This window comes from Oenanthe melanoleuca, chromosome 1A (assembly GCF_029582105.1).
Source record: "Oenanthe melanoleuca isolate GR-GAL-2019-014 chromosome 1A, OMel1.0, whole genome shotgun sequence".
Taxonomy (NCBI): Eukaryota; Metazoa; Chordata; class Aves; order Passeriformes; family Muscicapidae; genus Oenanthe; species Oenanthe melanoleuca.
In genome coordinates this window covers 10,711,932-10,726,660 of record NC_079334.1, presented here as the reverse complement: position 1 = coordinate 10,726,660, position 14,729 = coordinate 10,711,932, and positions in this window count along the sequence as shown.

The window sequence follows — 14,729 nt, the reverse complement described above, 5'->3', positions numbered from 1 at the left end:
AAGTGCTACAGGTGTGTTTGCTTTGAGCCTGATGGCAATCTCATTAAAAACAATAAAAAGGCTCCCCCTGACTTGGGGAGGGAGGTAATTTCTTACTCTGGAGTTGTCTGGTTGAGGTATGCAAAGGAAACAAGGTCAGGCTTTATCCTAAAGTTGTTTACATAAATAACTTATTCCAGGGTTAATAACTGATGAGTCAATTCTTGCAGAGCCCCAGAGGTCAAAAGATTGTTTATGACAACTGATAAGCCACCCCTGAGTGGAGCTCTCCCAGCATCACTGCTAATAGGCATGTCATGCTTATGCATCAGCCTTTTATGGGCTACTTATAAATGCCATATCACTGTGAATCTCAACTAGCAAAACAAACAACTCCTGTGTCAGAAAGCAGAAAGTTTTTCTGTGCACAAAATTTGGAAACTCATTTGAGTGATTTTTGGCATTTGCAGAATGCTGGGTTGGGATTGAATGTTGTGAAATGTATTTTTGGGAGAATATGAGAGATGCTCCAGCCACAAGGCTTCCTAATGAGCAATTAGAAAGTCAACTTATTTTCTGGCTTAACATTACCATTGTAAACCGAAAAAAAAAAAAAAAAAAGGAGGGGGGGAAGACAGAGGAGGGACAACTTGCTTATTTTGTACAAAAATACAACTAATGATGGACAAGCCCTGAGAATGGACACCAGGCTTTTTCCACATATTGGCCATTTTCCCCCCTCACCACTGAATTTGCTTTTAAAAACAACTGTGAGGCCATTATACATGTCTGTTATAAAAATAGCCATCATCTGTCACTCACTGGGGACACCAGATTTTCTTACTTGAAGAGATATGGTAATTTCTTCCCCCCCACTGTGCAGAGAACTGAGGTTATTTGTGAAGCACTCCAGCCCTTAATTTGAATCCTGTCTGGGAGCAGCCTAAACGGAGTCACCCTTTGAAGTGTTAGCAGCGGCACTGCTGGACTCAGACCTTTTGTCTTTCCTGGGCGAAGCAGATGCTGCAGACCCCATCCCAGTGCCAGAGGGAGGATGGGATGGTGCAGGAAGGTGGGGATGGCTGTGGGCTCTCCCTGAATTGAGCCCGGGGGCAGTGAGGCTTTGGAAGGCGCTGATCCCAGAGTGACCTCACAGAGCAGGGGTGCTTAAATTCTGTATCAGGATGTAAATTCCCCGAGCATCAGCTGAGCACTGGGGTCATTCAGTCTTTGTGGGACAGGTTCAGGTTTTACTCCTCAAGCTAGAAGAGCTCACAGACATCTGTAGCTCTTAGAAGTGGCTCCAGCAGAGCCTTGGCAGCTCTCAGCTTGACTGGGGAAGGACAGAGAAGGATGCACATCACAGGGACTTCCACCTCTTCCCTATCTCTCCCTATCTTCAATGGATTTTCACAATCTTGGCATAGAAAATTCTCACATGAATAACACTGTGCAAAAGAGAAATGTATTATTCTGAAGAGACAGAGAAAAGAGTGGCCACAGGTGGTTATTTTTATTTACTGTCTATAGCCAGCTTGCTTTTAGGAAAATGATGTTCAAAGGGATCTGTTCCTCATCCCAACCTCCTGGCCATGAAGGCTTCACTACCAGGAATTTCACCCGAAAGATTTAGAAACCAGAAGAGAGATGCAGCAATAATCTGCCAAGGCTGCACTCACTCTTCCTTAGCGGCACGCCACTGTAACTTTTCACACATCCAGCCAGACAAAAACTCTCAGCAGCTCCTCACGGCTCGTCTTTACCAAGCTCCCTGCAGGCAGAGCGGAGTTCGCGGAGCTCCCCCGCGCAAAGCTCGGAGCGCAAATCGCTGCTGCCCTCCCGCGGCCCCGGGAGGATGCTCCGCAGCATCCCCGCACCGGCACTCCGCTCCGCAGGGACGGGCCACAGCCTCTGCCCCGGCACGGGGCTTTTCACACCTCCTGCCTCTCGGACACCGGAGCTTGAAGCCCCGTCTTTTAAACAGAAGAGCAGTAACAGCTTAACTGGGTTGGTCGCTGCCCTTTGGAGGATGGTGAGGTCAAGACTGTCAATGCAGAGTCATTGAATCCGTGCAATGACAGCGCCAACCACGACCAGGTTTCCCTGAAACCCATTTGTTTTTTCCCCTGCATTTGCCTATTTAGGCCTCCTCAGTGACTGTTTGGAGGAGGTGATGACTCTTCAAGTGGCTGTGCTATCTCATTTATCTTCCCTATCTCACACATTTACACTCATTTATTGCAGCACCAAGGGCCAGAGATGCCTGTGTTGCTATAATGAGACTTCAGGAAAGGAGAATTATTATTGAAGGAATGTAGATACAACAGCAGTTACAAATTAAACAAATGTACTGTGCTGGGTGACAGCTGGGGAGGTGATGGTGTGTTAAACTTGGCTAAATTCTGTACAAGGTTTAAGTCTGGAATAACCACTCCAGTGTATTGGAGAGCAAAACTGGCTTTGCAATTTGGTGAAGAAGTGCAGCAGAGAAAGAGTTTCAGAAAAGGCTCAGTCAGGAGAGGGCTGGTCAAAGCTGTTGGATTTTGTTCTGTCTTCTTTCTTCTGGTAGCATTTCTGGGTCTGGCTTCTTAGACCACATTTCTCTATTTTTAGAGGGATTTTTTGATTTGCTTTTATAAGAGAGGCCTGGACTCTGCTGTCACACTGTCATATGCCTGCCTACTTCAATGTTGTTCAGCTCTACTGGAGCTTTCATAAGCAAGAAAAAAACATCACAATTGGTTTTATTGTTGCTGAGCAGCGGGTGAGTCACAACTGGCTCCTCAGACACCTTGAATGCTGAGAACAGAAAGAACTGGGGCTGACTTCTGTCCTCATACACAAACCCTGCTGACATCAGCATCTGAGGGTAAAATTTGACATCTCTTGCCTCTGCCTGTCCCTCAGCACTGAGAACACAGGACAAATCTCACTACTGGCAACCTTGTGCTGGGGCCAAGGCATAAATTACCTGTCCCACCTCACCTCTTCCTCCAGGCCCTACATATTCTGATGGAATTCAGCATGATGGCAGTGCTATTCCCCTTCTTCCAAACCAGCACTGTGCAGAAACATCTCTGCTGGCACCAGTCTTGATTTGCAAATGAACCCAAGTTTCACCCAAACCAGTGGGGCTGTGTTGGTTTGTGCAGCTGGTGCTGCTGGAGGACTGAAGTTATGGGAATTTTAAAATTCTCAGGAAAGGAAAATAGAGGTGGATGTCTCCCCCGTTGTTAATACTGTCTGACCTTTTTTCCTGTACATTCTCCAGTGTGTCATTTAGCATGTGAGCACTTCAGGGAAGAGGAGAGGAAGGAAATATCCTTAGTGGGCTCTTTTGTGAAATGAGGTTGACTTGGTGATTTTTTTTCCCCATGGACAACTGTAGATTTACCACTACAGACTTTACTCTTTCAAAGTGTTCAGCCCCCCCTTACATTGTGAACTTGGCTTAGAAAATTTGCAGTGCTTACATCTGAGTGAGGTTACATCCTACCCTTCCACTTGTTCTGGATAGTATATTTTTTAAGGAATATGCCTGAAATCTGTGTAGAGGCACATGGCCTGTCAGATATGAGTTTCTGTAGATGGAAATGATGGATAATCTTATTGGAAGGGATTGAAAATGATTTATTTTTGGAGCTTCTGAAATAGATTGGTCCCAAGACACTGCAGTGTTGCACTACTCAATATTAGTCCATTGTCTGTGTTCTTCCCTCCTGGGACTGACCTGCAGCCACTTTGCCAGCTTGGAAAGACAGCTGATAAGTGTATTTAGGGGTCAATGCAGCTTTTATAAACAAGCCCATGGTGAGCATCTTTCGAGATCTAGACTAAGTAATTGAATGGGTACAGGGACAACCAAGTTGCCTGCTCTGGGCTGGAGGTGGCTGCCTGCAGCAGGGTGATGGATGTGATTCAGTTGTGCAAGCCCTGTTTCTGAAGTGCTGAGCTAATGAAATGTCAGTGGCAGTGATGGACTGAGTTAGAGGCAGATGGGATTTTGAATCTGTTCCTGCCAGTGCTCTCCTGTTATCTGCAGTGAATCATGCACAGCTGTGGCTGGGCTAAAAAAGGAGCAGTGGGAAGTTCTCAGCTCCTGCTCTCCAGGCAGGAGAAAAAAATTTTATATGGTGAGTGAGATGTGTTGCCTTGTGCTATGTTACTCAGAGAAGGCAGCAGAATACAACTCTTCTTTTTAATGACTCCTTGCAGGGAGCCAAGTCCTGGCAGCCTGGGAACAGGAGGTCTAAACACTCCTTCAGTTTTCCAAATCACAGATATATAAGAGTCTTACAGATGCCTCAGTAGGTGGTTTAACTATAGCCTTTAATCCTCCTGTGCCTCAGCTCCCTCTTTTTTAAGATACAGATATACTTTGCAGCCATGCTGGCAGTATAAATATCTCATGGACTGTGATATTTTCTGCTATCTTGTTACTGTGGTGGCAAAATAGAGAGGCATGGCATTACTCTTTATTGTTAAATTTCCAGAGCTGGCATTTTAAACTAGTGTGTGTTTTGGAAACAGAGTGAGGGAGGGCTGGAGACAGAGGGGACTTGCTCAGCCTGGGCAGGGAAAGGGCAAAAAGGCTCCTCCCAATCTTCCCCTCTGGTTATGGAGCTGTGCTGATGGATTTTGAGGGGAAAACCTGTGGGACTTCAGGCAGTCTGCTGCTGCAGCCCTGAGCTCAGAAGGTCTGGAGCTGAGGAACAGAGGTGACAGAAAGCTTGTCAAAAAACACCATGAATCTGCTCAAATAGCCTTCATAAATTGATAAAAGATGCACTTTGATATTTCTGAACATGAGGGATGAGAGGAGGCCACAGAAATCTGGGGTTCTGCAGCAATGCCCTTACAGGCCAGCAGTATTTTTTGAGCTTTACTGTTCTGTGCTGTACCCTATAGAAGGCATGTGATTAATCCACTTAACTTATGGGTACCAAATGCCTGACTTAAGGAGAGAAAGGATCTAATATGAGGGTTAGCACCTCAAGTGGATTTCCTGGCATGCCTAGGCATGAGATTTTCCTTTCAGAGATTAGTTAGATTACTTGGTAGAAATGGAAATCAGAAGACCTGGGCACGGTTAAAGGAGGAAACAAGGGAGGAATGATGTAACTTCAGGTTTTTCTATGGGATACAGGAAGATAAGAGTGTATTTTGGGAAGTGGAAGGCACTTTTTTTAGTGATAGGAAAGAACTGGGCTTTGAAAAGCCATGATATGAGAGGGATGGAAATGGAGGATGTGTAGAAATAAAAGGCTCTGAGACCAGGAGAGTGCATTTATGAATTATAGCCAAATGAGGGAGAAAGAAAAGAGCTCAGCATCTACAGCAGTTCATTCTTACTTTTCTTTAATATTTTCCTGGCATAACGTGGAAGAATCACAAAATAAAATTGCCACTTTATGCTGTATTTCAGCTTCTATCTGGGATGACACCTGTTCTGCTTCTGATACAGAAGCCTCCAAAATCTGCTTTGAAACTGAGGGGTCATTTAATCCCTGTTGTATTGGTGACAGCATCTCTGCAGGTGGCCAGAGTGGTGTTTGAGCAGCGGCTGGCAGCTCCACAGCCCAGGCTGACTGAGCCTCATCCTTCAGTGGAACTGCATCAGAGATCTTTAACAAGAATTTGGAGATGTGCGAGTGACATGGACACACACCCACACCTTTATCCGAGGATAATTTCCCCCAGCGCTGGCTTTGCCCTGTTCTACACGTCCAGCTCTTTCTCCCCTGATGCAGGAGGAGGTGAGAGGTCCTCCTGTGGCTGCTGCCTGCTTGGAGGGTGAGATGAAGGTTTTGGAGCCCCTGGGTGTGCTGGATGCTGCAGACATCAGTTGTGCGGCAGACTCAGCAGAGGGAGCCCTGCGTTCAGTCCTGGAGCCGAGGAGGGAGCAGACCTGATGCCTCGGAAGGGAAGGTCCCCTTCCTTCCCCTCCCTCCCTCCCTGGGGAGCCTGAGCTTGCCCCCGCAGTGGGAAAGCCTCGCAGGATCGCACGGCTCTCTGTGTGAGTGCTTTATGCTGCCCGTGCAGTTTTTTAAGCACTCAGAGCCTGCCCCTGTGATTCTGTGCTCCCAAACTCAGCTCTCCCACAACATCCCTAGGGCAGCTGTCATTCTGCTGGAAAAAGTGATGGAGGAAGAGGAGAACTCCATACAGAGTTGTCCAAACTTGTTTGCTATTCACTGGAGTTCTATTACTCTGAAACTGCCCAAATATCCTGCTGCTTGGCACTGGCCCTGCCACCAAAGAGCTGGTGTGTGCTGGGGAGGGAGGTGTTTCTCCTGTGTGGCAGCTCCCTGTGTTAAATATTAACCTACTGCCACTGATCTTCCAGGCCATTTTACTCTATCTCCAGTTCTCTTGACACACAAGGAGAATATTTGGAGTGTAATTTGAATTTTCTATGCCTGGCTGCTTCACTGTCAATTTTTTGATTGAAAAATCAGGCTTTCAGCTAAATGAATATTTTAAAGAAACATCTTACAACTCATAAAATATTTTTAGACAAAATCTAACGTGTTTTAACATTAATCTGCAAGGCTTTCATATTTGTGACAGTCATTGTGTGAAAATGTTTGGTTCTCATGTTAACAGATTTTTTTCCCCCCCAAAAACAATTAGGACTTTATTTTGGAAACTTCCTGTTTTCCAAAGAGTTTTCTGTTTGAGCAGCCCGTGTGCCTGGTTCAATAAAAGCTGTTCATATTCCAGGCCAAGAGGCAGAGCAGAAGAGGGGCAGCAGTGGTGTTTTTGTGGCTGTGCATTGCTCAGGACAGCAATAGTTAAGAAAAGATGACTCTAAAAGAAAACAAGCAAAGAACCAACTCCAGTGACGTATGTAATGGAAAACATTTCCTGCTTCTTTATCCCAGAACTTCAAGGTCTGGGACATTTTCAGGTGGGTCTGTTTTGTTTGACTTACCTGAGCTGAAGGAGTTGCTGTGTCCCTGGCAGGCAGGAGGTGAAGCCCCAGCCCAAGGCATAAGACATAATGTTCCTGTGAGCTCACTTTTTGTTTTCCTCACTTCTTGCCTCTCTTTCCTCCTTGCAGTGAAGGAGAAGCCTGTCCTCTATGGTGTCCCAAACTGAGTTTTGACACACTCACCCTGCAACTTGAGCTAAAACTGGTTTGCCTGTTCCAATAGGTAAGAGTGAAGAAAACAAGCTCTACTAGAAAATGCATTGGCCTGCTTGTGATTTTAAACACAATTTGCCATGTAATTTGATCCCCTTTAAAACATGCCAGCTGGTAAAAGTCTAGCTCTAGCAAGCACTTGAGAGGAATCTCAGCAAGTTAACATGATTTTAACACACCCTGCTCTATCATTCATAAAGGCCTGTTGGAGAGCAAGCAATTGTGCTCTCTATGGTGCTGTCTGCTCTGCTGGAGCACACGAGGCACTTTCCATTCTCTAGCATCCGTCTCTCTTCTGAAACAGGGGAATAAACCCGAGGAACAGCTTGTGAGCCTCTGTGTCACGTTCAGTTGTGACCTGACTGAGCAGGACAGTGTCCACCCTTAAATAACAGCATCCATGCAAGCGTGGCTGCTTTGGTGGGTAGATCTCCCTGCAGAGGTTTCACCCTTGATCAGAGCAAGTCAGTCACAACCATCGTGGGCAATTGTTGTCCTGGGAGGGCAGTAAGGACTCCAAAATCCTGGCGGGAAAAAAGAGGGACCTTGAACACGCTGCCCCCTCTGGACTAGTACAATTTGATTTTCCTTGCAAGCACACCAGATCTCCTCAGGGAATAACAGCAGCTCTCTTAAGTTGAACTGGCTGAGCCCATGGGTTAAAATCCTCATGGGCACTCCTGCCTGGGCTGGCAGGCAGCTCATCCTTCAGAGAGTAACAGCTTCGTGGCATTTCTTCTGGATATGGGGAACTAGCATGGGTTTCTCCCACAGAGCAGGCAAAGTGGGAACACTGAGGTGTGCTTTATGGGAAACGGAGGAAATACAGAGGGGCTGCTTGGATAAACAGGGGAACAGCCTTTTTTCCAGTGCCCTGCAGGTGCTTTGCTCCCTTGGCAGAGGAGCTGGCTGAGGCAGGGCATCTCTGCCAGCCCTTCACCACCTGATCTGCTTTTCCACCAACCCAGCCAATGTGCAGTGCAAGGATGCCTTTGAATTTCACCCATGCCAGTCCAAAAAACAAATTAAAGTTCTGTGGGGCTGACTTGCACCCTTGACTCAACCCCCATGCCCTACATATCCCCTGCAGGGATGGGCAGACCCCCAGGCACTGTTGGCAGCCCCTCCAGCTGTACTGCTTTGGCGTGAACAGCACAGCACTGCTGAAAACCCCCAGGGTGAAGGAGACCAAACCACTCACTGGAAGATGTGAAGGTGTGACCAACAATTCCAGGAGGAAGATGGGAGCATGTCAGAGTGAATAGCACCACAGCCCAAATTACTTTCTTTAGCCAGGCTGAGCACCAAGGGTGAAGAGGATGGGCTTGAATCAGGGAGAGCAATCTCCTGAGCTGCCTGCAGCCAGAGCAGCCCTGCTGGGCACCCAGGGCTGGGCACCCCAGGGCTCATTCCCAGCTCTCTGCCTCCCAGGAGAGTGCTGCTGCTCTTGCTGGAGGGGTGCTCATGGTGTGCAGCCCAGCTGGCTGAGGCCCCAGGACGGTGTGGGAGGATTTTGTGGCACCAGCAAGGGAAGGGGGAACAGCTGTGGGGAGGGTGCCACCCCTGAGGAGGCTCAGACATGCTGAGGGTGTTTGGCCCAGAGCCTGGTGGCTGTGTTAAGTAGCCACTGGGATGTCATTTATCATACCCTGTGCAACCAGCCACCCTTCAGCAGCAATTACTGCTCTCTCACAGCTTCCCAACAATGCTCCCTGCAAGCTGTGCTTGCTGTCAGAACCTAAAAAACAGATAGAGGGTGAAAAAAATCCCAAACCTAACCAAACAAAAACACAGCTTTGCAGGGATTTTGTGCTTTTCTTTCAGAGTCAACAGGTGTTCCTGGTCACCCTGCAAAACCACAGGGAAAATATCTGCATGCCACTGAAATGAAGCAACTCCAAACCAAACTCTGTGAAGATAATCCCATCTTTTGCTTTTGTTTGGTAGAAATGAATGGGAAAAAAAAAAAGAAAAAAGCTTCAACTCTGGGTTTTCATGATGATAGAGTGGGAGCTTTCACCACCATCCCAGTTTTGGACTGCATCTGATGCAGGCTCATGGAGACAGGGGACTGTTATTAGAGCTGCGTGAATAATCTACAGCAAGTAACTGAATGGAAGTGTTTGGCCTTTTATCTGTTTGCAAACTATCTGTGAGCCTGCCTGGATGTTCTTGAATGTGTTTGTTGTTTGAGATAATACTGCCCGTAATTTCTGTGAATAATCATTTATTTGTGGCCTGCCTATGAGCATTTAGATAGTCAAAATGTCATTTTTGTTCCATGGTTACATGAGTGCAACCCTGAGACTTCCACCAAGAGTACTCACAGTCAGGAGTGGTAAATTCACTTTCTGTAAAACCCTATTGAAATCTTCTTGGGAAATATAAGTTCATCTGCAATTATTGTGTGGGGAAAAAAGGGGAGAAAAATGCAGTTAAATAGCAGGGGGATTTGTAAAGTGTTAAAAAGCATTTCCAGGAGGTTGCAGTCCATGGAGGTCCATGGGGATGCAGAGACCCTGTGCAGCCCATGGAGGAGCCCACACTGGAGCAGGGGATGCCCCAAAGGAGGCTGTGACCCCTGGGAAGTCTGTGCTGGGTCCTGCAGAGCCATGGAGAGAGGAACCCACACTGGAGCAGGGGATGCCCCAAAGGAGGCTGTGACCCCTGGGAAATCTGTGCTGGGACCTGCAGACCCATGGAGAGAGGAGCCCACACTGGAGCAGTTTGCTGGCAGCTCTTGTGCCCCTGTGGAGGACACATGGAGGTGGCTGAGGGGCTTTGCCTCCCCATGGCTGCTCTGAGACAGCAGCAGGGCCCCAGATGAGCTGTAGCCATGCTGGAAGAAGAAAGCTAAAATCATAGCAAAGGCTTCTCCTTCCCCTGGCCATCAGAGCCCCTGGTTAAGAACAGGGGGCCTGGTGGCTCCCGGGCCTGGCCCTGCCCAACCAGGCCGCACGAAACAGGCCGGGCCAGGCCGGGCCAGGGTTACCTGCTCAACAGCCAGAAGTCACAGAGAACTTTCCTAGTTTTCTTGCTTTAACCAATGTGATTCATGAAGGCAAAGTAGCTCCTCTAATTAGTTTCCCAAGCCTCTGTGTGCGTGTGTGTGTGTGTGTGTTCTCCTCCTGAGTAACTTCCGTGCCAAACCAGCACAGGGACCCCGGCTGGAGCAGCCTGTTCCTGAGGGACTGACCCTGTGAAGAGTGATCCCTGTGGGATGGACTCCCACTGGAGGAGCTCATGGAGAGCTGTCTCCCATGGAGGGACCCCATGCTGGAGCAGAGCAAGGATTCCTCTCCCGAGCAGCAGCAGCAGGAACAATGTGTGATGAACTGACCACAGCCCCATTCCCTGTCCGCTGCAACACTGGGGGAGCAGAGGAGGTAGAGCTGGGAAGGAGGAAATGGTAGGGAGAAGGTATTTTTTAAGGTTTTACTTTACTTCTCTGCTGTCCTGCTCTGACCTTGTTAGGAGTAAACTCAGTGAATATCTCTAATTCAAGCCTGTTTTGCTCATGATGGTATTTGGTGAGTGACCTTTCTGCCCTTACCTCAACCCATGAACTGACCTCAGCTCCATTTCCTCTCCCTGTTTGTGTGCTCGGGCGGCCAAGGCCAAGGCACAGCAAACATTCCACCCACGAGCTCTGTGAGCCACCTGAGCTCACAGCAGAGGGGCTTTATAACCATCTTGTCCTCCAAAAAACTGGTGCAAACTCCATGCCTGGAGCACTCTGAGCCCTGCTGTGTTGTGGCCACTTGTCCAGGAGCATCCCAGGCAGGTCTTTGACAGCCACCAAACTCTGCTAGCAGCAGTGCTTGCTTGGCAGGACCAAGAAAACTTTGCAGGAACACCTCTTGTGTTTTTCTTCATCCACAGTTCATAGCTTACCCTGTGTGGTTGGATGGTTTTGTGATAAGGACACCTTGAGAGAAAAATTGCATAGGTGTGTTACGGAAAAAGTAACCAATGCTCTAGGCAGGCTAAGTGCCTGCACTACAAATGGAGATTTATTTTCAGGGGAAAACCAATATTTTGCAAACAAAACAGGGCATGAATTAGTTTTGGGTGTCTGTAAAACTTTCTACTTCAATTCCTTCAGCAGAGGTTTGGTGTTTATCCACTGCATTCTTAAAGCAATGTACTACTGAAAATTATTTCTTCTGCAAATATTTCCCAACTCCTGAACCCTCTGTTTCCAAACAGCTTTTCTCTGACCTATTGTATGTGGGTAGGCATTTCCAAAACATTAGATCTTTTTTGGCTCTCAAAGAGCAGTGTGGGCTCCACTTTTCTGTTACCTTTTTACAGGCTGCTTAGAAAGCTGATGGACAGCACATCAGTGACAGTAAAACCTAAAGTAACGTGGGCAAAGGTGTGGGCTTGGGTTTGGGAGCTGGAGCAAGCTGTGACCTTATGCAACTCTACTGTTTCCTTTCCCAGGCTTTGTCTTCACCACTTAAAACCATGAACATGTGGGGTTTTCAACAACAGATGAAGAAAAGAAAATTAAACTTTGTAATGGAAGGGGGAGAAAAAAATAACACTGTTCTTTCTTTCACCCTTCCTCCTCTCTCTCTCTCTCTCTCTCTGTCATTTTGCTAGGTACTTTCACCTTCTTTTCTTCTGTTCTAACCCTCATTGTGACTTGTTTATTGTCCCTCTTCCTTGTCTTGTTTTTTCTTACCCAGACAGATTTTAGTGGAGGGTAATCATTTCAAGGAGTAAATATCTGCCCATACATCTTGTGACCAGTACAGACTGAAATGAGAGTTGCACTGAAGATGAGGCTTTTTTGTGGAAAATGAAAACAACAATAACATTTTCTCATATTATTGACATTTTTCAGAGAGTATCGTCATTGGTAGAGTGAACTAAAGCCAGAATTTGGGCTTTGGCTATTGAAATGTTTAGACAAAAATTTGCCAAACTCCTAATTTATTTTTCCAATTCTCCAATTAAAGAAAACCCCCCCCACGATTATTTAAAGAATCTTGCCCACACAGCTCCCCCCTTCCCTGCTTTTTTTTTTTTTTTTTTTTTTTTCCATTTTGGTCAAAGAACCAATTTTCCACTTGCACTAATTCAATACACTTGCTTTGTTTCAGAAGCCACATTGCAGTAATGCTAAGAAAGAAGTCCAGAACCAGCTGATTTAATGCTTTACTCATGGTTGTTTGTACCCTTTTATTTTGCTCTACCTGGTTTTGAGCTGCATTTGGTGGGGAATGTTTTACATGCTCAAGTACAGACAGCACTCTCCAATCCTGCTTTAGTGCTGAGCTATATCACCTGAGCTGTGGCTGCAGGGGTGCATTGTGAGGTCACCCCATTTCTCAGCTGATAACTGGTGGTGGAAGTTCTGTCATTCTTTCTACTGTGGAGGAGAAAAAAATATTTTAAAATTTTTCTCAATGAGTTAGGCTGAAAGACAGTCTGTCATTTTGGGCTCTACATGATGTGTGTGTGTGTGGAGGGTAATGGAAGGTTGGGATTGATTTGGACCTGACAAAAAATAGTGTGAAAGGTTGGTAGTGAAGTTATGGAGCTCCAGACCAATAATTAAGCTGTATGAAGGCTTCACCCTTTCCTCTCCTGCAGAGGAAATTAATTAATGCAATTTACTTTGAAAATCTCAGGTTCTGTTTTTTAAGTGATAAAAGGCTTTGAGGTCATGTTTAAAAGTGAGTGCTGTGAAGGGATGTGGTGATGGAATCCAAAGCTGTTGTAAAGGACTGCAGAGGATCCTTGGACACAGCATTTCCATGGGGGATGAGAAAGACTTATTTAAAACCAGCACTGACTTGCACCTTAGGCATGCTGCTGGTGTGCAGCCCAGTGTCCTTGCCTTGCTTCAGCACATCACCAGCTCACAGCACCCAGCCTGGTTCCACACTCCAGGCTCTGCCTCAGCCTTAAAGCACAGGGATGATGCACATTCTTCAAGCATGATAAAGGATGCTGGTTCTGGGGAAGGTGGGATGCTCCTTTCTTGGTTGTAACCCTGAGGGATTTGGGAAGGGAGACCTGCAGTGGTGCACAGACTGAGTTCAGGAAGCATGAGGAGGCAACAAAGAGAGCAGGGGCTCACTGCCAGAGTGTCCTCAACAAATGTTGATATTTAACAATATATTGGACTGAACCATCCCCAGAACAAACCTTTTTGTCCCAGTAGGTTGGGAACAGTGCTTGAATGGGTTTACAGAGCTTTACTCAGGTCCTAAGGCATTAAGTCACCCACATTTCCAGCTAGGACAATGATATGCCACTATCATTTGCAAGGAAAGAAATGAGCAGGCTGGTTGGCTTTAGTGCCCCTAGGCACACCTTGTTGTGGGGATGCCATGGTTAGGTCACCAGGAAGGTTAAATTCCATTTCTTAGGCATGACAGACTTGGCCCAAGATGCCTATGGGGCCTGGCAGCACCCAGGAAAAGGAGTTAACCATGGAGCTGGCAAAGTGTGTGTCTGGCTGCTTCCTTGTCATTATTTGGGGACACCTGGTCACAGCAGGGCAACTCAGACCAGGTTAGAAGAGGTAGCTATGCATAAGGGTTTGACTCTAACCTTTGCTAAGAATGTGTTTCTTTCACAAGAGACTGAAGCAGATTTTGCATGCAAATTGTTCTCCATCTTTGTAACCTTAGGGATTTGTGGCACAATCTGGAAATACAACAAGGAGAGGCTCTGGGGGTCTGGGTGCCTCTGTCTTCCCGTGACTCTGCAGCAGTATTTAAACCCTGCCCAATTCCTGAATCTTGCAACATCATAAATTATCTCAATATGTATCTAAATATCACCAACTTCTGCGTTAAGTTGCCACGGATCAGTTAAAGACACAGTCCTGGAGCAGGGTTGGAATATATGAACAAATGATGGTCAAGGCCAAGATATTCAATAATTCTTGTGATTCTGTCTCCAAACTTTCTCCTCACAGCCTGTCCCAGCAGGGGCATTCTGTAAATGGGCACTTAGGGTGTGCCCAGCATGGGGAGAATCTGGAATAATCATTCATGTTTCAATCTTGCCACCAGATGATTTATTCCTGAACAGCAAGCTTTGTTATCCTTCTGGTCACTATCTAGGTTAGGCTATGCAGACAAGATTTATGTGCTTGCAATTATGTCTCCCAGACCTTCAGCTTTCAGCTGCAAAGACAAAAATCAGTGGCTGAAATGCTCCTCCTGAAGACTCTACAGATCTTGTGTGTTGGAGCTTCATCATCCTGGAAATGCTGTTGAGCTTGGCAGGACTAGCCTAAAACCAGCAGTGCCTCAGACCAGGATGGAAGTTGGCTGGCTAAACAATGTGGAAGAGTACTTGACTGTGCTTTAATTTACTGTCTTGCAGTGCTAGCACAGCTAGGTGCATAAATCATAGTGATTAATAAATCTATTATGTCCTCCTTTATTTCCTATTTGCAAATTGCCTGAGCAATTTTCTCAACTGCATTTGTTATTCAGAATTTTTCACTGAGTAATTTCTGGAGATAATTCTTGTGTTTTTATCTTGTCTGGGAAGTTGTGCTGAGTCTGACATTGGAGCTGTTTTCATTAGAGACATAAATCTTTCTTTTGTTGTTTCAAAATCATATTTCCCA